We start from the raw sequence: 23,162 nt of genomic DNA, 5'->3' as shown, positions 1-23,162 counted from the left end.
AAAAATTGTATCTCTGTCCGGAGATATTTGCAGTTGAAGTTGGCGATTTTCATGTGGTTGTTGTAATGTTGTACCCACAGAAAAAATTGTGAACAAAGTGTTTTGCGCGGATATAGTTTTGGTCTCCAAACCGGTGTTGGACCCACCCAGGGTAATTTTTTATAAGCGCGCCCGAAGAGCGCCAACGCAGAAAGGTGTTCTGCGCAAAAATACTATAGATACCACCCCCGGTTTCGGAGGTACCCGCGGGTTTTTTTTTCGGTTTTTCGTTAATATCTTTTGAACGAGTTAAAATTTTTATTTTCCGGTTTTGGATTATTAATACTGATGTCAAGACGCGTCGTTTGACACCTCTCTCGATATTTTGGACGCGTATTAGCAGTGTCATGCTGTCGTATAGAATTACCCAAGAACCTCGAATTGTTGCGCACTCGTTATTTTCATTTTGAATATCTAAAAAAATAATGCATATTACATATTTGTATATTTAATTAATTAATAGAGAAATGTTTTACTTAAAAATTTTCCTTCTGTCGTCAGTAAAAACAGTGTCGACACAAATGGCGTCGTGTGAGGGCGACGACGACAGCAAATTTGCTTAGCCAATACCAAACATGTGTCGATGGTCGTCAATAGTTATCTAAAACGACGATGGCAATACCGAATTTAACACGTCGTCGTCGATCAGTGACGACGACGACAATGGCAATAAGGGTGATTGTGACGAATATTAGCAACACTAACGGATACTATCATCTCTAAGCCGATACTAAGCAGTCATTTGTATGTACATAAACAAATTAATCATTATGTCTACACATATGTACATAAACAAATCGCACATACACACATATGTATGTACATAAAATACGCACAAACACTCGCATATATCTGAGATACTCACAAAAGTATGCAATCATCGGTGGAGGTATTACTCACATATACACGCGCATATGGCTATGCGAGAAGCTATAAACGTGCATCTGTAGTTTATAGCTTGGAAGTTTATAGCTGGTAAACAAGTAGTAAATTCTAGAAGAAGAAACGCCTAGAAGTATGCGAACAAGATAGCAGAGGGTATTAAAGGAGCGAAAGCTGAGTAAATAGCAATCAGTTTGATTTAAGCACGCTATTGGTTGCGAGTATAAGTGTTTTTGTGAATTACTTTTAAAGTAGTCTAATAAAGACCATTTTGGATTATTAAATATTGGAGTTATTTATTCAACAGTTTAGCGATGCGAACTTTAGTAGAAGGTGTAAAATAAGCGGAGTTTGCACTAAATTCGGAATAATATTATACATTTAATTTTTTTATATTCAATTTACATTTAAAAATCCAAAAACGTTTCAAATCAAAAATTTAGCTATTCCAGCTTGTTCGTTAGTACCAAAAGGGTAATTAAAAGCAAAAATTATTCGATCGGTCAATAGTCCATGAAATCTCCAAATATATATATAGGTATATGACCAACAAAAAAAAAACTAAAAAAAAAACAATTTTTATTATTTTAAGTAAATGTTGCGTATCATATGTCGTATGTGTAACCAATTGAAATTGAGAAACTAAAATATTTAGTTTTCTGTACCATAGTCGATAGTTTATTGCAATTTAAGTTAGTTTGACGCGCACTGCTTCCTTTTGCTTCCACTTCCAAAAACTTAATGCCCAAAAACTTCAATAAATTTCTTAACTTTTGTTTCATGCCCTACTATCAACTCTTTGTAACCTTTTCTATAGCAAGTAAATCTAAGCGTCACTTTGATCTCATGGCCAACTATTAACTCTGTATAACCTCTAAGATTCGTCGAGTTTTCGCGAATTTTGCACACATTTTTAAAATAAAATTGAAAGCTTCTGGGTTAGACCTTGATACATATTTTTATTGAGAAATAGTAAAAATTATTTTAGTGAATTGCTGGAAATTGTAAAAAAAACCTAGATGTGCACATATGCTCGTTAGGGTATGTCGATATGAAACCCGGTTACTAAAAGTGTCATATAACTTTTTTAAATTAGGATTTACGAAAAAATTTCATATAACAATAAATTATGGAAAAAGATCACAGAATACGAAAATGAACATTTAAATTCCTAAGTCCCAATTTTTCAATTTCGGTCCACTGTGTATCTGCTGCCAGTTCGAAATCGTTTTATCTCAAAATATTTTTAAAAAATTTCCCATTTCAGGATTAGCTCAAAAATGCCCTATTTCAGAATAAGGTTGAAGAACGTCTTATCTCAGAACGCTTTTCATTAACTTCCTCTTATGTCAAAATGCATTGAACTTATGCTCAGATAAGGAGTTTTTGAAACACATTTTGAGATAGTGTATTATTGAATAAAATTCTGACGTACGACATTCTTCAAACAAATTCTGAAAGGATGACCAAACCAACATAAATCTTTATCAATTCACGAAATATTTAGTAGAATTCGAATTATTTCCCCCAAAACCTTTTGTCATTTACAAATTTACTATCACTACTAATATACTACTAAAACTACTCTTCTACTACAATTTCCGCTGAAGGGGATTGAATTATTGCCAGTTTTCCTTACTTCGTAAAAGCAACCCGACCACATTTTTCAATTTTGGAGTGTCAAAGCTCTGTCATCATTGGAGAACAAACCTCTAGTAATTGAATCATGGTCGTAACCCATGGTGGAATAAACAGGTGAAGTAAGCCGTCAACTGCCTCGCTCTAAATTTTTCTTTGTTCTGTCATTCGGCTATCTGAAAATTTTTCAAAAATGTTGTCCCCTAAAAAAATGTTTTTTGCATTTTTCAGGAGGTGCCACAGGGATCAATACTTGGTCCGATTTTGTTTACGATGTTTATTAATGATATGACTTATTGCTGCAGGAGTGTATCGATACACTTATATGCTGATGACGCTCAGGTATATTTATCTCGCCCGATTGGTTTATTAGAGGACTTAGTTTTCATCTCTTCCTCGGCAAATGATAACAAACTAAACCTTAACGCGTCCAAGACAAAGGCCACATGTTTTACATATTCCTGGCAATTGGTTGAAACATTGCCATCACTTTTCTTTCAAGGCACGTCAATCAGTTATGAGCCTGTTGTTACTAGTCTTGGGTTTAAATTAAATTCTTATCTTGGGTGCAAGGACCATATAAACTATATTTTGAGCAAAATATACTTTGTATTAAGAAAGTTGTGGTACACTGCGGACTTTGTGCCAATCAATGTTAAATTAAAGCTGGTGAAAACGCTTATATTTCCACTGATATCATTTGGGGCGACCGTATTCAGCAATATTGATTGTGAGTCACAGAGAAAGTTGTAACTTGCTTTGAATAACTGTGCTAGATATATTTTTTCCAAACGCAAATTTGACCATAAATCGGAGTTCTTAATTGCAGCCTTGTAAATTTTTTAAATTACCGCAATTTAGTCTTCTTAAATGAACTAATTCATAGAAGGCATCCTGATTATCTTTTTAGAAATCTAAGTTTCTCTCGATCAGACAGAACTTGCAATCCAATTGTTCCATGGTATAGATATCTCACATCATCTAGAACATTCTTTGTTAGTGCTGTAAAACTTTGGAACTCATTACCAAATAAAATTAAAAATGAACGCAATAGTAGACGCTTTAAATTGGCATTATTTGAATGTTTGCAATAGCAGGAAAAAGTATATAACTGTTTCCCACAACTTCATTTTATTAATATTGTACAATTAAATTATCTATATAGTCAATCTATCCATACAATACATAAATACATGTCTAGTATGATTTATATAATTTTTCTTCTCCTTTCTTTTGCTATCATAGCTCACTTAAAAAAAAAAAAAAAAAAACTTGTATAGTTAAGTAATTTATTATTATTATTATTTTGTAATCGTATTTTAACATATACATATATACGTACTAGTTTTATTTCCAAATGTTGATTTACTTTAAGAGACAATAGTCTTACTTGTACAAATTATTAAATAAATTGAAATTGTCAAGTATGATAGTGTGACGAATATTAGCATCACTAAGCTGCTACTAAATAAATGCACAACAATAATGCAGCCAGTCTTATGTAGAAGGCAACGAAGGGATATCTCACACACACAAATATGTAGTCATCAGCCGAAGTAGTTACTCACACATACACAGGAATATGGCTATGGTAGAGGCGTGGACTACAGATATACATGTATATAGCTGGCAACTAACCACGCATGAGCAGTGTTGCCAGAAAAAAAATTTCTTAGGGGCAGGATTCTAGAAAAAAAGGGCTAGAAAGAGCTAAATTTCTTCAAGAAAATCCAAAACCCGCTGAAAAAGAGCTAAAAGTATATGTATATTTTTCAATGTAAGTTTTCACATTTATTTCAAATCAAACTTAAACAATTAATTAAAAATTAAAAAATAATTGAAAAGCAAAAACATACATGTCAAATACATAAAAACATATGTAGACGACATATTTGCAATAGTAAAGACAAAGGACGTGGAAGACATACCGAACACTTTAAACGCGCAGCATACCAAACTACAGTTTACGAAAGAAGAAGGGAAAAATAACATGATTTCCTTCCCAGACGTGGAGATACATAGGAGAAATAGAAAGATTGCATTGAATTGGTATGCGAAAACTATTGCATCGGGTAGAATAATAAACTACCACTCAAACCATCCATGGAAACAAAAAACAAATACTGTTATTAGCTTAATTCGGAAAATTAAGATCCTAAGCGACAATGAATTTACAGCAGAAAACAATGAAAAATAAAAAAATATTATTTTCAAAAACAGCTACCCGGATGCACTCGTAAAACGGCTCATTGAAACAACAACAAATAATATTAAAAGTTCGAATAACAATAAAAATACACAGCAAGAGAATTCAACAACAAAAAAATATATAGGCGTTACATACGTACCAGGGTTGCCAAACAATCAAACACTAAAAAGAATTGTAGAAAAGGAAAACATAAGTTATGCTCACAAACCACATAGCACGCTAAACAAAATATTTACAAAAACTAAAGATAGAATTCAAAAAGATCAGAATAATGTGGTATATGAAATTAAGTGTAAAGGCAACGAAAATGCCGAATGCAACAAGAGCTACGTTGGCACTGTAAAAAGAGCGTTGGGTATAAGACTACATGAACATGAAATGGACGCCAAAAACAAAAAGGATACAACAGCACTTGCAAAACACCTGACAAGCAAAATCACACAGCTGATTTCACCAACGCTAGAATATTGGACATAGAGCGAAAAGAAAAACGACGACTAACACTGGAAACCTTACGTATACAACAACAGCTGAGGAACGTCATAAACTTCAAAGAAGATATAAACAACACAAATAGTGCATATACTGCGGTGATAAAGTAATACAAATTAATAAGCTTGACGATTAAAAGGGAAAAGAACTGTGATATATTTTTAAATGGCTGGCGCTGGTGTTATAAATGTTATATGTATTAATGTTTGTTTGATGTAATAAAATCATGTACAAAGTAAGGAGAAACTTACGGATTTAGCTACATATATATTTTTGTAAATATCATTACATGGTGAGGCAACATGCAATGAAAAAATATTGTATTGAGAGAAAATTATTGAATGTGTTTATAACTACATGCTATTTTTCATGTTTATTGTTAATAAAAACAGAATACCCTGAGTATGGCGCTGTCGGGTCGAAACGCGTATGTATGAAAAAACAATAAATCTTCGTTTTATTACCAAAAACGGCCGAAACAGTTCTCTATGCAACAGACAAACTTAAACAAATTTATAAAAAAGCTACACTAACTAACAAAAAAAAAAATGAGGTACAAAAGAGGTACATAAATAATACTGTTTTTATAGTTCGTTTTATATTTTTTAATAACAAAAATACGTTTTGTTTTAACTTTTGTTTTGCCACTTGGCGGTAAGGGATCGTTAAAAAGTAAGAAGTATTTTTCACACTACTAAAATGACGGCACGGCTATAGGTTCGCCAAAAATACGAATTGCCAAAATGTTGGCCGATGAAAATTTATTTAAATTTTCTCCAATTTTTTTATTAAATTTTTAACGTCCAACAGGTGTACGAATCACCCTAGACTTCAAAATCTATGATTTCGTCCTCAGAAGATGAATTCTTATTTTTGCTACACTCATAAATATTTTTTGTGTTCATTAATTTTAAGAAATCGTTGTTTATTTAAAAGTCATGACAGCATTTATTCAGCCGCTTAAGACGACTTCTTATTGTCAGAAGCGAATTCAACATAACTAAACTCATTTTGTTTCTGTGTTTGCTTTAATCAAACTCATGTTTTAAAACGTTCTTGCAACTTCAGCATTACTTAGTGGCAGCACAAAATGGAAAAGCTTTTGGAATTATAGTCATATTTTTTCCAATTTTGGAGATAGATACTTTTTCATTGCAATTGTAATCTGGTTATTTCATCAGCGCTATACTTGTTTTTTTCATTTGTGAAATATGAAAACTTTTGAGGTTTTACAATTCTCAATGTGTTTTCAACCGAAAAGAAATCTATTTTGCCAAGCGTTTCTATATTGTGCGGCAAGCGTCTATAAATTTATCTTATTTTTACTTCGTATATATTCTTCAAAGGTATAATGAAAATAATGTACGAGAGACAAAAATTTCTTATAATCGGAATTAAAGGGTCGAAACTTTCAGAAGGTGACACTTATGCTGTTGCACAGGTTGGAAAGCCAATGTACACCTTAATGACACAGTTTATCGATTAAAGTTTTTGTTATCAGTTGAGTACCGAGTTGCCACATCATACATAACGAAACAAATAAAATAAAACTTCGACACACATAAAACACATTACAAATTTCACAATACGTATTGCCGAAATAGATTTGGAGCCAAAAAGGGACAAACATTATAAAGAGGGCCAAAAAAAGAGTTAGGGGTTAAACCGGAATTGTTGGAGCTAAACGCAAAAAAAGGGCTAGATCTGGCTCCAAAAGCACCAAAATGGCAACTCTGCGGATGAGCTACAACGCGAAATTACTGGACCTTAGGAGAAATGGGTGAACGAGGAAACCGAGAGTACAAAAGCAGCGCAAGCTGAGTAATAAAGAATCAGTTTTGATTTAAACACGCTATTGGTTGTGAAGTATAATTGTGAAGTACTACTCCTGAAACAGCAGCCTAATAATCTCACCCTGTTTCCAACTTGGTGCAACCCTGTTGTCTATTTTGAATGGACAACAGGTGTTGAAACGAGTTGGAAACGGGGAGGTCGGCTCTAAAAGAAAAGGCGGCCATCATTATAATTTGGCACAAAGAAGGAAAAACTTGTGAGCTGAGTGAGCAGACAAAAAAAATGTTTAATTTTACAAACAAAAAGTAGAGATTAAAATAGCACTGAGCTAAATATGTTAGCAATAATATTTAAAATATTAAATTACACGCAAAAACTAAATCTAACTTAAATAAAGAAAAGTAAACTAAAACTAAAGATATTTTGTTTGCGAATTTGAGTGTGTGCGGAAAGAACATTTATTTTCTTCAGAGGTTCCAAAGTGGAACCTCACACTCCCAAAGTAATCTAAATAAAGACCAGTTTGCAATACTGAATATTGGAGTGATTTATTCAACAGTTTAGCGATTCGAACGTTAGCAGAAGGTTTCAAATAAGCGAAATTTCCCTAAATTCGTTACAATAGTTTTAGTATTTTTTTTTTCACATAAACCAGTAGGTGAATATCGATTGGCCTTTACTGGATTTAATTACAGAGATTCATCATTTGGGTATCTTTGTACGTATTTACGTCATATCCAACTAATGGTTTTAGCCTGTGCAGCGCACTGAAGACTTTCGAGAAATGTTCAAGAACTCCAAAACTGTCGTATTACACCTTATTTATGTAACAACTTCGCTAAAACATGGATTTCTAAATAAAGTTAAAAAAAAATTGTAACTCACTTTTGTTGTTTTGCCCTAAAAATCAGACCACTAAGATAAGAGGAATGTTACAGTTATGGATTGTAATTTAGAATATATGAATCCGACTCGATCGGATCATCATCTTCTGGTTGTAGACCGACTGTATCCCCTAACATATTTTAGTAAATAATAACTTGGTAATATTAGCAATACATCATGAATTCAACTGTCAAGAGCTTTTGGGGGATCTTCTGATCAAGTTTGTATGATATACTTATTTACTTCCGACTCTCAATGACAAATCAACAGAGCAGATGGAAAGAACAAAGATTTTTTAGGGATGGAAACATATTTAAAAGTATTACGATCACTTCCAAGTGTGACTGTACAACTTTTCATCAAACCCGAAACCCATTTAAGTGCGCAAAGCTCCTACAGTTCAACTAATGGATAACACCGTTCTCTTTTATCTTAGGTTTTTCGATGAAAGCTTCAACTGCAGTTGAAGTTGAGATCAGTTTATTTTTACTGCTTATCACAGTTACCATTGTTTTAGCCGAAGATTTTACATAAATAAGATTTAATACGACTATCATGGTATTCTTCTTGTGGGAAGGACAAAAACATTCGTCGAAAGTTTTCAGTAGCGCTTGGTTGGATATGACGTGAATACAATTAATACATCAACAATGTAGACGTAATAGTTAAGCACGGCCTTGCCTACGGAAGCCAACACCAAAGATACCTTTGAGTGATGAGTTTTTGTAATTAAATCCAGTGAAGGTTTATCGATGTTCACATAATAGATTATGGGAAAAAAGTTCTAAAATCGGATTATTTTACTCCTGAAAAATGCTAAAAACAACACTGATTCGGGGACAACATTGGTGAAAAATTTTCAGAGGCCCAAATAACAGAACAATTAAGAATGTAGAGCACCTGGTCACCTGGTTATTCCACTATGGGCCGTAACCATTATTCAATTACTAGAGGTTTGTTCTTCAATGATGACAGAGTTTTGAGACTCCCAAATTTAAAAATCTGAACGGGTTGATTTTACGAAGTAAGTAAAACGGGAAATAATTCAATCTCCTTCAGCGAAAATTGTAGTAGAAAAGTATATTTAATAGTATATTAGTAGACGCTTCCCAAGGCAGTCGGTTCTATGCACCGGAGCGACTCGGGATTTTTCCCGACCAAGGACTGTCATTGCAGTGTAACCCTATTTAATTTGTTGTCCCTCCCACAAATGCTCCGGGAAGGTATCGAACCCAACCCGGGTCCGTCTCCTGACCCCGGTCCGGAGAAATGTTTTTGCTGCGTCTGCCGGAAAAGAACCTTTTTAGGACGGTCATACTCTTGTCAGTGTGTCACGTGCAAGGGATGGTTGCATCTGACAGGCTGTTCTGGGCTAGATCCAAAAACCAGACGTCCTCATAACTTTTACAAATCCTTTGTGGCTCCTTGCTGTTCACGCCCAAGGGCGTTCCGTAGTCTGCGCCTTAGCGCCCCCACTACCTTCAAGTAGCTCTGCTGCTCAGCAAGCCACAGCTCATACGGCCGCTCCCACTCATAACTACAATCTCCGTAGTAGAGTGGGTAGCAATGCCAAGTATCAGCCCCGCCCCCTTCTTCTTCCCCCTGCTGTTGTTCTTGTTGTAGCGATAAGGACACTGCCCGATGGCCTTGGGGAGTGTTATCGAGTTGATGGTCCTTTGCCGGATGCAGATCCGGTACGTTCCGGTACCAAGCCCGACCATCTCGGGAACGATTTGTTATGACCACATGCGACCTTCTAGGCCATGCCGCCCTCCCACCTCCTTGATCTATGAGGAGTTCGGGGTCGCCAGAGCATCGGCTGTTAATGATCCGCCACGCTTAGGTGAGGTTGACAATTGGGTTTGGAGAAGCTATATATTGCGGTGACCACCCGAAAAGGTTGCGCTACACAACCCCTTGAATCTGGTATTTTAGTCGCCTCTAACGACAGGCATACCTACAGCGGGTATATTCTAACCCCCTAACCCGCTGGGGGTTTTCTTCCCCCTCATTTCCTGCAGCAATCGTGCCGGTCAGGGTAACAGACGGTCAGTCCCTACCACCTTTTCCACAGTTTGCCAGCACAGAATATATATGTTTGCAACATCCGCCCAATGCAGCTCCTGCCTTGGGCGGTGCCACTTTCCTAGATGTTCTGGTCTCCTCGACGGAATCCCCCGATGGGCTTCATTGCGCCATGTTGCCAGGCCGCAAACCCAAATACACCGGGTACCCCATCGCTTACCCAGGGACGGCCAGTCCCAGGGCCACAACAGCAATTGCGTCCTAGCCTTTCACAGCCCAGGCGTAGTCACCCGTCACTTACTGCTAGAGTGACGACGTCTCCCCCGCTGCACTTCAGAATTCTGCAGTTAAACTGTAATGGATTAACTGCCAAGATCAAGGAGATAGTCGATTTCATGAAGCGGAATAACATCCGCATTGCTGCGATTCAAGAGACTAAACTCACAGCAAGATCTGCTCTGCATACCTGTTCTGGGTATAATGTCCACAGAAAAGATCGCGAGAGCGGAAATGGAGGCGGTCTCGCGTTTATCATACACCACTCGGTACAATATCATATATTTGATCCCGACGTCGGCCGCAGGGACAATGTCTTAGAACGTCACGGCTTATCTGTCCGGCCAGGCGATGTAAACCTAGAAATTATCAACATCTACATCCCTCCTGCCACCTGCTGCGACAGTGGATACCGCCCTAATATTAGCGCCTTACTCACTGGCGATAATCGCATTATCTTAGGGGATTTCTACGCCCATCACGATCTATGGCATTCAAACTTGCAGGCAGACAGTACGGGTGAGATGTTGGCGGATCAAATAGAAGAAACGACGTTCTGCACAATAAACTGAGACGCCCCCACTCGTATGGTAGAAAGCTGTCACAGTTCGCCAGATATATCAATCGTGAGCGCAGGACTCTTAAACTGCGTCAACTGGCAGCCGATGGTAACATTGGCATCCGATCACCTGCCAATACTTATTTCGCTCGAGCAAACCGCCGACTTCATCGTCACCGTCATAAACTTTAAAAAGGGAAAGTGGTATGAATATAAATCCTTTACAGACAGCCGCTTTGCTGCCCTCCCTATCGCGACTGATGCGCGCCAAGGGGGCGTGCTTTCCGCAAGGTCATTGAATCCGGCTCGGCTCGCTTCATTCCCGCCGGAAGAATTCCCGAAATTCGGTCTAATTTTCCGGCGGAGGCCGCAAATTTAGCGAGAGAACGTGACCTTATAAGACAGCTCGATCCCGGCGACCCCAAATAAGGGATATAAACCAACGCATCAGATTGCTTGTGGATGAACGCAAGCGGGCGAAATGGGTGGAGCATCTAAGTCGTTGTAACCTCTCTGCTGGTGTGTTAACCGCTGTTGAACAATATTCTATAAATTATATATAAAATGCAATTACTGGCGTATGCTGATGACATTGATATCATCGGCCTGAACACCCGCGTCGTAATAACTGCCCAAAAAAATTACAATGGGTAACACGTCTCTGAATAGAAGGTATAGAGGAGCCCCTTGGTAACATATATGCTAACGATTCGGAGACATATGTATATGGTAATGGAATGGCCCGTAGTTTAATTAAAATAAGGAAATTCATTTTTGCGGCATTCTTAAGCTTCAGTTAGCAAAAAAGATTGTTGGTATATATTGGTGCAGTGGAGCTGTACAAATCGGTATTTTTTTTTAAGTTGTGATGCATATACAACAGAGTCGTTAAGGTATGCATTCCATTTGGAACAATTATTCCTTTGATTGCAGCCCCAGAGGATTTTGATACTCTTTTGTTAGTCCGGAATAATTAATAAACGTTTTTAATTATTATTCCTTTTGGCATTCCAGACTTATTATACCTCGTTTTTTTATTCCATGGATTGCTTTCAACGGACTGCAATACTCGGAGGAATGCACTCCGCAATATTTTGCTTTCTTTGTATAACCTAAACTATATTTATGTTTGACTTGTTTAATGATTGAATTGTTTTTATGAGTTAAGTTTCCTTCATATATGTTGTTGTTGTAGCGACAAGGACACTCTCCGAAGGCCTTGGGGGTGTTATCGAGGTTGATGGTCCTTTGCCGGATGCAGATTCGGTACGATCCGATAACAAGCACCGTTAAGGTACTAGCCCGACCATTTCGGGAACGATTTGGTATGACCACATGGAAATTTCTAACCCAGATCGCCCTCCCTCCCCCTAGATCCAACTAGGGAACTTAAATGACGAAAGTGTTACAGTACCATCAACTACAGTCGAATGCGCTTTTCATAAGCGAGTTAGAGGTCTTAGAATATACCGCCCGGCAGGTATGCCTGTCGTAAAAAGCGACTAAAATACCAAATTGATTTAAGGCACCTGAGAGCTCAGCCATATGAAGCCAAAACCATAAGCAGGTCCTCAGCGAACTCCATAAACAAGCGTCGGACCTTTATGCCGGAATTGCCCGGTGAATCCAGTACTCAAAGAACAGTACCCAAAACTTGCGGAAGAGAAACGCACACTCCCCAGGGAAACGCGAGTCACTCTAGATCAACTTCGTTCTGGATACTGTAACAGGCTAAACTCTTACCTATCCAGAATCAACCCCGACATACAAAATGTATGCCCCGCTTGCAATGTGTCCCCACATGACACCAACCATCTCTTTAACTGTAATGTGGAACCAACGACTCAACACCCCTCTCATTATGGTGCACGCCTGTTGAAACTGTAAGTTTCCTTGGACCCCCGTTAGAGGATATTGATGACAATTTGTGATCGGTCGGACCTATTGAATGGAGCGAAGCACTGCTACAACAACAGCAACAACAACAGAGGTTGTGTAGCTCAACCATTTCAAGGGGTTGCCAGCGCAATTGTCAACCTGACCCATCCGTGGCGAATCCTGTTTCTTTAACAGCCGAGGCTCTGGCGACCCCAAGTTCCTCATTGATCTAGGGGGTGTGAGCGCGGAATGGCCCAGAAGGTTTCATGTGGTCATACTAAAACGTTCCCGAGATAAGCAGCTGTTTGCGAAGTCTAGACCTTAGGAGAAATATGTGAACGGGGCAACATCCATCTATATATGTATGTATATAAAAATCAAATTATGTGTGTGTGTATGTTCGCTATGGAAACGTATTTCCCACATTTCAATCATCACCAAATTTTGTTTATAGGTTCGTTCGACCAACGGGAAGGTTTTCGGCTAAAAATAATTTTGATATATAAAATGGGCGTGGCACTTCCCATACAAATTAATTCTTTGGTACTGCATAACTTTGAAGATATACATGCCAGAACATTGAAATTCAGTCAATCCCTAACACCACCAAGAAAATGTGGAATTGGGAAAAAGGGGGCGTGACACCTCCCATACAAATGGAATATATCATCTGTGGATGTAGTTATGGTAGGATAATGAAAAGTGGTAAGGAGCTATATGACGTTAAGTCCTAACACCTCCAGTAAAAGGGGGCGTGACACCTTCCCTACAAATGGGATTTTTCAGAACTATGGCTGCCGTACAAACTTAAATTATTTTAACACCGCAAGTTTGACTGCATTGTTGAGTTTGGCTGTTATGCCTTTTGGACGTTTAGTAATCTGCCGCCGTTAAAAAAAAAATTGTTGGCTTCAGTCTATCTACATCTTCTATAAAAATCAACTCTGTATGTTCCTTATGAAAACGCGTTTCCCATACTTCAATCAACACCAAATTTTGGCTATAGGTTCCTTCGATCAAGACGACAGTTTTTCATATTTCAGAATTAAGAATTTTAAATTTAAATGTTTTTGTTTTTTGGCTATGCAACGAACTTACTTAGCTCCCAAAAATGATCATGTTAACAAAATCAATGATCGCACTCAAAACCAATTTGCTGGTGAATTGACGAAATATAAATCTATCGACACAGTTACAGATGAATATAAAATTGTGAATTATCCAATTGGATTTCTAAACTCTTTAGAACCACCTGGAATGCCTGCGCATATATTAACTTTGAAAATTGGCTCACCAATCATGCTTCTCCGGAATTTAAACCCACCAAAATTGTGCAATGGAACCACACTTTGCATTAAGAAATTAATGCCGAATGCAATCGAAGCTGAGCTCAGGGCTCCACCGGGGTCACAAGGTGGCGGATCGTGAACGGCCTCTAGTAGGTTAGCTGCGAATAACCAATAAGCAGTCCCCGACCAAGAGCGACCATAGAGGAGGGCGTGGCGCAAAAGGCCACACATGCCCAATGAATCTTGGTGGCAGGGCGAGTGGGTGCCGCCCTAAAACTTCAATAAGCATCCTCAGGATTGAGCCCAGTAAGATCCTGACGGCGACAACTGGAAAATGTTAAGGAAAAGATTGCTATGGGCTGGCGTGGACGGTATTCTACCATCTTAGTAGCCGAGGGTGACACCTCGTCGAAACGGCTGGTGGGCTAATATCGTCTTCGTCTCCGTCTCGTTAAAACCTTGGCAGGTCTCCAAGTACGTTCGAAGCCACGTCACCATTAAGTTGGTGGTGCAGGATCAGTTGAGATGACTCCTGACTTACGCCGGATTCTGGCTCTGAACACAGACTCTCATAAGGACCTGTGTCAACCCTCGCGTGGCCTCCCTGCACATGCAAAGATAACCACGGGAATCTAAAACGGCGACTGCACATCGGGCGGAGATAGCGGCTTGGAGCGGAGACCCAACCGAAAAGAAATGAACCAAACAATTGACACGCGTAAAAGTAACGAGGCTAATGATAGCGGTGTAACCGCTTTTCAAAGGAGCAGTAAGGTGCTCCGATCGCCGGTGTTAAAAGCCGCTAGCAATGCGACAATAGCACCAGCAGAGAAACAAGTTGGCGGGTCAGCAATGGCCAGGGACACCCCACGACGAAGGGGGGACAAAAGCTAGTAGGAAAGTAGATGCCACCCCATCTACCCCTGGACAGCAAGGTGACGGGCGGGAAACCTCCGTATGCGGTGCAACACCGGGGAGGACAAGTCAAGTTGACCTCCTCGAGTATGCAAGAGTTGTGCTGCGCAGCATGCAGGCTGCTGCGGCCAAACAGAAAAATGTGTCGATGGACATAAAGAACGGCATGGCACAACTTGAAGAGACACTGAGTCGTATGCGCTCTTTATTAGAGGGTAAAAGCGCAGAGTACACAGAACCGAAAGCGACTCGTGGGAACAAAAGAGCACGAACGAACTCTGGCTCGCAACCGGGGGCCTCGGAGGCCAAGAAAAAGTGCGATGAGGGTTCTGCGAAGACAATCTCGGGAGAGGCCTGGACGACCGTAAGGAACCGGAAAGCCAAACCACGCCCTGAGAAAGGACAAAGGACACCACCTGGGCAAGCCAAGAAGGCAAAAAGAAAAGGCAAGCCCAGAAACAGACGGGCCGCAACTTTCGTAGTTAGACCAGCCCAGGGAAAGAACTACGCCGAAGTCGTAGGAGCCATCCGGGGCGAGCTTCGGCCTGAAGATACAGGAACCGTCATACGCTCCGTCCGAAAAACCAAATCCGGGAGTGTACTTATCGAAACTGCACGTTGCGGCGATAAATCAGCGTTCATCCAAGCGATAGGAAGCGCTGTTGGAGAAGCGGGCGAAACCAAGCAGCTTACACGGCGAATGCGGATAGAGGTGCTGGGCATGGACTGTCTGGCAACCGCCGAAGAAGTTGCCCAGGCTGTTAGGAAAGCTGCTGGCGGGGAAATGACGGGGCAGGTCCGTGTGTCTATTTTCTCGGCAAACCAGCGTGAACAGAAGATGGCAGCCATTGAAGTGGACGAAGCTGTTGGCGTCCTTTTACTAGCCAAGGGCAAGATCTGTATCGGCTGGCTGCAATGCAGGCTTAGACAGAGGGTAGACGTGCAGCGATGCTTCAGGTGTCTAGGCTACGGACACCAAAAAGCAGACTGCGAAGGCCCTGATAGAAGCAGTGCTTGCTGGAAGTGCGGACAGAGTGGCCACCAGGCCTCGGCCTGCACGGGAACTCCAAAGTGCTTTTTATGCCAGTCAGAGAAGGTCGACCACCTTCCCGGGTCTGGAGCATGCAGCACCTTCAGGGAGGCACTCGCTGCCGCAAAGGCCAAACAGGCGCGCAAGTGACCAGGTTCATCCAAGGCAACCTGAACCGAAGCAGGTTAGCCGATAGTCTGCTGGACCAATTGGTTCTTGAAAGCAGAGCCAGCTATGCCATCATCAGCGAACCTTATAGTCAGGAGTGACTGGCACGTAGACTCAACAGGTGCTGCTGCGATCTGGATCCTAGACGCTGGCGCCCACGTACGAAGCCGTGTTGTCGGAAACGGCTACGTACGCGTAACAGTGGCGCACACCACACTAGTGAGCTGCTACCTGTCCCCAAACGATCCAATTCAAGGGTTTAAAGATAAGCTAGAACTACTCGAAGACGATTTGCGTGAGGAAACCGGTAACGTGGTCGTCGCTGGAGATTTCAATGCTAGGGCTGTTGAGTGGGGAATGCCCCAGACTAACTCCAGAGGAAGGCTAGTGCTAGAAATGGCTGCCCGGCTCGGATTGGTCATTCTGAATACCGGCACGACCCCGACATATCGGCGACCAGGCTTTGGACACTCTATCCCTGATATTACATTAGTATCGGAAAACCTGCTGTCAAAGGCGGCTGGATGGAGGGTGATGGAGGATCTCACGGGTAGTGACCATAACTACATCACCTTCCATCTTAATGACTCAGGGCAAAGTCGGACAGAGAGACCGCCCCGTATGAAAACAAAATGGGACGCCTCTAAGGTTGACGCTGCAAAGTTCTCCGCTGTTGTACAAGCGAGCGCACGACAGATAGTCGACAGTGCCGAAGCGGCGAACGCTACGGTAGAAGCCACCATGCGTTGTCTGAACAACGCATGCAAGACCTCAATGCCACGAAAAGGGCCTAGGAGAGGCAAAAAACAAGTGCACTGGTGGAGTAGCGAAATCGCCGAACTACGCAGGGTATGCCACAGAAAGCGAAGGCTGGCAACCCGTGCACGCAGCAGGCCTGACGCGCTAGAGCATGCGGAGGCATACAAAAGAGCAAAAAGGTTCTCTGTGCCGCCATAAAGCAAAGCAAACTTGATAGCTGGAAAAAGCTTTGCAAAGAAGTTGATTGTGATCCTTGGGGACAAGGGTATAAAATAGTAATGGGGAAATTCCGCCCACCGAACCAAACGATGGATGAGGGGAAGATGCGAAGTATAGTAGATGCTCTGTTCCTCACTCGCACAAGCAGAGAGGGTGGCCACGTCACCCACGAAGGCCACGACGTGCAGCCGTTCAGTGAAGGTGAGCTAAAAGCGGCCCTACACAGAATGAAGCCCGGTAAAGCGCCAGGACCAGATGGGATACCAGCTGAAGCAATAAGACTGGCTGCTAAGAGCAGTCCTGAGTTGCTGTTGCACATGTATAACAAATGCCTGGAAGCCAGGATCTTTCCTACAAGGTGGAAGACAGCGCACCTCGTGCTAATCCCGAAAGGCAAGGGAGACCCGAACTCCCCGTCGTCTTTCCGACCATTATGCATGCTCGACACGGCCGGGAAAATGATGGAAAGCCTCCTTAAACAACGGCTGATAGCAGCCATTGACGATGGAGGTGGTCTGTCCCATCGGCAGCATGGGTTCCGGAAAGGTCACTCCACAATAGATGCCATAGCCGAGGTTATAAATGCGGTAAGGAAAGCCGAAACCGCGTGCCACCAAGTTAGGCCGGTTGTCTTACTGGTCACGCTGGACGTGAAAAATGCCTTCAATTCCGTCAGGTGGGACGATATGCTCGATGCGCTGAAACACTCTTTCAAGGTACCTCCTTATCTACTAGCCATATTAGGGGACTACCTAAAAGATCGCTGGCTCACGTACGAAACAAACCAAGGTCAGAGAAAGGTGAGGATAACAGGCGGAGCGGCCCAGGGATCGGTGTTAGGTCCCGACCTCTGGAATGCTTCGTATGACAGCCTCCTTCGTTTGCACATGCCAGATAGTGCTTTTCTTGTCGCTTTCGCAGACGACGTGGCTGCCGTAATTACAGCACGGAACTGCGAGCTGGCGCAGCTTAAATTAAACCAAGTAATGCGCAGTGTAAATAGATGGATGAGTGACCATGGACTTCAGCTCGCGACAGCGAAAACTGAGATCGTAATCCTCACGAAGAGACGAATTCCCACCATTACGAATATGATGGTTGGAGAACAACAAGTACAAACACGCAGCTCCACGAAATACCTTGGGGTGAGGCTAGATAGCAAACTAACCTTCTCGGAACACTTTCAAGGAGCCTGTGAGAAAACTGCACGGACCATAGGATACTTAAGTCGATTAATGGCAAACACAGGCGGGCCAAGGCCATGTATAAGAAAGTTGCTTGCTTCCGCTTCGGATTCTATACTCTTGTACGGTGCAGAGATTTGGGCGGATGCAATGAAATTCCGAAAGTATCGAGCAGCTATTACTTCTATCCAACGCAGAGGGGCGCTACGAATTGCCTCAGCTTACCGCACGGTATCCGCAGACGCAGTTCTTGTTATTGCGGGAACCATACCGATACATCTTCTCGCTGAGGAGAGGAAATCAATTTACCACCTCCGAGGAGAAGTACGTAGAGATGTTGCTGCCGCGCAGGCGCGAAAAGATTCTATCCGACGCTGGCAACAGCAATGGAGCTGCAGCACTGCAGGCAAGTGGACCAGGGAACTGATTCCCGAGCTGGAGCCATGGTTAGAACGGCCACATGGAGAGGTCGACTTCTATCTGACACAGTTTTTAAGTGGCCACGGCTACTTCCGGGAATACCTCCACAGGATGGGCAAGGTTGAAAATCCGAATTGCTTATACTGTGGGCTCATAGACGACGTACGCCACACCTTTTTCGAATGCGATCACTTCGCACAGCAACGAAGAAGAGTGGAAGTAACACTAGGCGGCCTATCCCCGGGCAGTGTCATCCATAAAATGACCTGCGGAAATGACAGATGGGACATGGTCAGCAGATATGCAAGGACTATTCTCCTCGCTAAACGGCAAGATGGTTGCTTAGCCCAATAACGTGAGAGTAGCCAAAGAGCTCACGTAGCGTGCTTCCGTGCCCGAAGTTATGCTAAACGCGGTCCCAGGTGCGGAAAATGCGCGGGCCGTGGGAGGTTAGGTTTTAGTGGGTAGACCATAAAGAAAAAGAAAGGGAGTCCTACACTCGGAGAGGCTCGCTGCTACAGAGAGTAGCACCGAGGCTTAACAACCCGGTTAGTGCATAAAGCATTTCCTCCTTCCACGTAACAAAAAAAAAAAAAAAAAAAAAAACAATCGTCAGCGGTAAAAGCAAAGGTGAAGATGTGCTCATACCACGGATCCCAACCTCCATTCAATTTTAAGCGCCTACATTTTCCTGTACGCCTTGCTTTTGAAATTACAATCAACAAAGCACAAGGACAATCGCTTACTGTTGCAGGATTAAATTTAGTCCGTGCTTTTCACATGGCCAGCTAATGTTGCTTGCTGTAGAGTTTTAACACCAAAAATTTGTTTATCTTTGCACCGAACGAATAAATCAAAACTATTGTGTAATCACTTGCATTACAATAAGATAAAATAATAAAATGTTTTAAACGAAAATACAAAATTTAATTCAATTTACAGAACAATAAATTAAATTATCAACAAACAAAACAGAAAAAAACGCAACATTCATTCGATCTCGGGCGTTACAACGTACGCCGGGTAAAGCTATTAAAGTATAAAAACAGCGCAAGCTGGGGAATAACGAATCAATTTGATGTTAACACGCTATAAGTGACGTACGCGGGTATTGTAATTATGAGGTACTACTACTACAGTATAGTTGTAAATAAAGGACATTTTGCTATACTATTGTAACGAGTATTAGCAGCACTGAGCGATGCTATCGTCTCTAAGCCGATGCTAAGCAGTGACGTGAATGCACATCAATAATTCAATCATTATGTATCTACATAAACGAAACAATAACTGCGTCTGCATATATGTACCATGTACGTATACGAGCAGCGGAGAGTCAATGCACTAACACATACACCTGGGAGACGCTGAAAAGTAGACAATTGTAAACAAGTAGAAACTATATGAGAACTATAAACACACGAAATAGTTGGTAAGTTCTGGAAATAGAAGAGCCTAGATGTATGCAGCGTAAACTATAAAAGTGTAAGCGAGTAAGAAGTAATTCAGTTTGAGTTCAGCAATCAATCAGTTATTGATTAAGCACGCGATCTGGCGGCCAATAGTAGAGTTCAATTTGAGTTATCAATCAGTTTGGTTATTAAGCAAGCTATTCGTTGCACAGTTTGTTATTGTGAAGTACTTTAATAAAGGCCATTTTTCCATTATTCAATATTGGAGTTATTTATTCAACAGTTTAGTGATTCGAACTTAGCAGAGGATTGCAAATAAGAGGATTTGCAGCAAATTCGTTACAATTGGTGTCAGAAGAGGAATTGTTGAATAAATTCTAGAGGAAAACAAGGACATGGCAAAGTTAAGTGAATTGAAGATCCCGCAACTGAAGAAGGAGTTGGAGAACCGTGGATTGAATACAACCGGCATTAAACTCGAACTTCAGGCACGACTACGAGAGGCAATGGAATTAGAAGGAATTGACGTGGAAGAGTATGTCTTTCATCTTGATGGCGATGAGACAACAAAATTGGAGGAGAAAAATGAAACACCGCAGACAAGGGCGAACACAGACTTGAACATGATATTGGCTGCAATATCGGCACAAATGTCCGAAATGTCATCACAAATATCCACCATACATGTCATCTCAACTGGAATCCCAAAAGACAGATATAACATCTAAGATGGAAACACAACTAGAAGAACAGAAAACGTATATGTCATCACAGATGGAATCCCAAGAGACACGTATAACATCAAAGATTGAAGCACAAGAAACGCGTATTTCGGAAATGTCAGCACAAATTTCAGCACAGATATCATCTCAGATCTCCACACAACTAGAAGAGCAGGAAGCCCGTATATCATCTAAACTGGAAGCGCATATGGAAGGAAAACTAACCCAGTTTCATGAAGGCTTCAGTGGTCGACAGGATAAAATCGAGGCCGAGGTGGATGCTTTGAGAGGACGTATCGAGCAGTTACAACTAAATCGTCCAGCAGTTTCAGCGAGTAATCCAAAGGTAAAAACACCATCCTTTGACGGTTCTGTTCCTTTCCAGGTCTTTAAGCTAAAGTTTGAGAAGACCGCAGCAGTGAACAACTGGAATGTGGAAGATAAAGTTGCTGCACTGTTCACGGCATTGAAGGGGCCTGCAGCTGAGATTTTACAAACCATTCCAGAGGGCGAACGGAACTGTTATGAAGCATTGATGGGCGCTCTAGAGAGACGATACGGAACTGAGCATAGGAGACAGATATACCAAATGGAGTTGCTGAACCGCTTCCAGAGGCCTGGTGAAACATTACAAGAGTTTTCGTCAGATATTGAAAGGCTAGCACATTTAGCGAATGCGGACGCACCCGTGGAATACACTGAAAGGGTAAAGATTCAGAGCTTTATAAATGGCATACGGGACGTCGAAACAAAGCGAGCTACATACGCAAACCCAAAGCCAACATTCGCAGAAACGGTGTCACAAGCTCTGATTCAGGAAACAGCGTCGCTTCTGTGTAAGCCAGTTTTCAAAGCACGCCGTGTGGAAGTAGAAAGGCCAGAGTGGGTAGACGCAATATTGGAGGCACTGAAAGGATCGCAAAAGCGAAGTGAAAAAGTTATCAAATGCTTCAAATGCGGGAAGTCCGGTCACATAGCACGTCATTGCGATCTTGGTCTTAATAGTTCCAACAATGTGGTTGGCCGTAAACGCAAAGCTGGAGGAGATGAGCAAGAGCGAGTAAGAGGTAGAGAGCTAGATCCAGCTATTGAATGCCCTGTGATATCTGTGTCGGAAATTGGTAGAAAATCGAGCAGTCTTACCGTCAGAGGGAATGTGGATGGCAAAGAACGAGTACTGACTGTAGATACGGGCGCATCTCATTCCTTGATCCGATCTGACTTGGTCAACAGGAGAGTAAAACCGTTACCTGGAGCAAAGTTGCGTACGGTCACTGGCGAGTATAACCAAGTTCAGGGAGAAGTGATATGTGAAGTATTGATTGGGAAGGTCATGGTTCTACACAAATTTGTTGTGGCGGAGATTGTTGATGAAGTTATATTGGGAGTGGATTTCTTGGTTGACCATGACATCAAGATCGATATGCAGAGAAGGGTGATGCGTTATGAGAACCAAGATGTGCCACTTAGCTTTAGTTTGGAAAAAGGGTTCAGCAGTAATCGGGTCCTGGTGTAGAAGACTCGACGAAGGCCACGAAATTCAAAGGTAAAGGTTGATGGAACAAATGGGCCAAACAAATCAAAACCGAAGGTACCTGTGAGAGAAACACTGGCATTGAAAAGCCCTAACGGACGTACTAAAGCGAAGAAAGAATGCGAGGGTAGTTTCAAGCAGGAGCGCACTACTGTTGTGAAATGTGGGAACGATACCGATTATGCAAAGCAAATCCGTCCAGCGCAAGCTCTACGAAGTGGTTCATTGACCAAACAACAGAGTGTGAAGGAACGGCCCAGGGTAATGAGTAGTAAGATGAAACACTGGCATGACAAGAACTTTAATTCGGAAGGTTTCTTGGCGGGAGATTTGGTACTGTTAAACAACCCTCACCGGCGGAAAGGTGTTCCAGCCAAATTTCGGTGCAGTTGGGAAGGCCCGTACAAAGTTGTGAAGAAGATCAGTGATACCATCTACCGCATTCAAACCACTGGGAAACCACGGATTAGAAGAGTGGTACATGTGGAGATGCTAGCGGCGTTTAGATCTGGAGATGTGTCTGATCGGGACGATCAGACTTAGGTGGAGGGCAGTGTAACGAGTGTTAGCAGCACTGAGCGATGCTATCGTCTCTAAGCCGATGCTAAGCAGTGACGTGAATGCACATCAATAATTCAATCATTATGTATCTACATAAACGAAACAATAACTGCGTCTACATATATGTACCATGTACGTATACGAGCAGCGGAGAGTCAATGCACTAACACATACATCTGGGAGACGCTGAAAAGTAGACAATTGTAAACAAGTAGAAACTATATGAGAACTATAAACACACGAAATAGTTGGTAAGTTCTGGAAATAGAAGA

The 23,162-nt window shown here is 41.6% G+C and overlaps 2 protein-coding genes across 3 annotated transcripts in view; one reads left to right on the top strand and one right to left on the bottom strand.

The window, feature by feature from the left end:
* Dek (protein) overlaps positions 1–23,162 on the bottom strand; it is a 99,828-nt gene that overhangs the window by 4,753 nt on the left and 71,913 nt on the right. The gene's annotated exons all lie outside the window — the stretch shown is intronic.
* LOC137243812 (SCAN domain-containing protein 3-like) overlaps positions 1–23,162 on the top strand; it is a 61,782-nt gene that overhangs the window by 20,287 nt on the left and 18,333 nt on the right. The window contains exon 1 of one of the 2 annotated variants that reach the window (XM_067771965.1): positions 3,813–5,535. The exons of the other annotated variant lie outside the window; for it this stretch is intronic. The gene's annotated coding sequence lies outside the window, so the exon portion shown is untranslated. Of the gene's footprint in view, positions 1–3,812; positions 5,536–23,162 lie in introns of those variants that run through there. 2 annotated transcript variants of the gene reach the window in all.

Source organism: Eurosta solidaginis, chromosome 3 (genome assembly GCF_040869045.1).
Source record: "Eurosta solidaginis isolate ZX-2024a chromosome 3, ASM4086904v1, whole genome shotgun sequence".
In the NCBI taxonomy this organism is placed as follows: domain Eukaryota; kingdom Metazoa; phylum Arthropoda; class Insecta; order Diptera; family Tephritidae; genus Eurosta; species Eurosta solidaginis.
The sequence above is the reverse complement of the archived record's forward strand: the minus strand, read 5'-3'. Positions and strand labels throughout refer to the sequence as shown.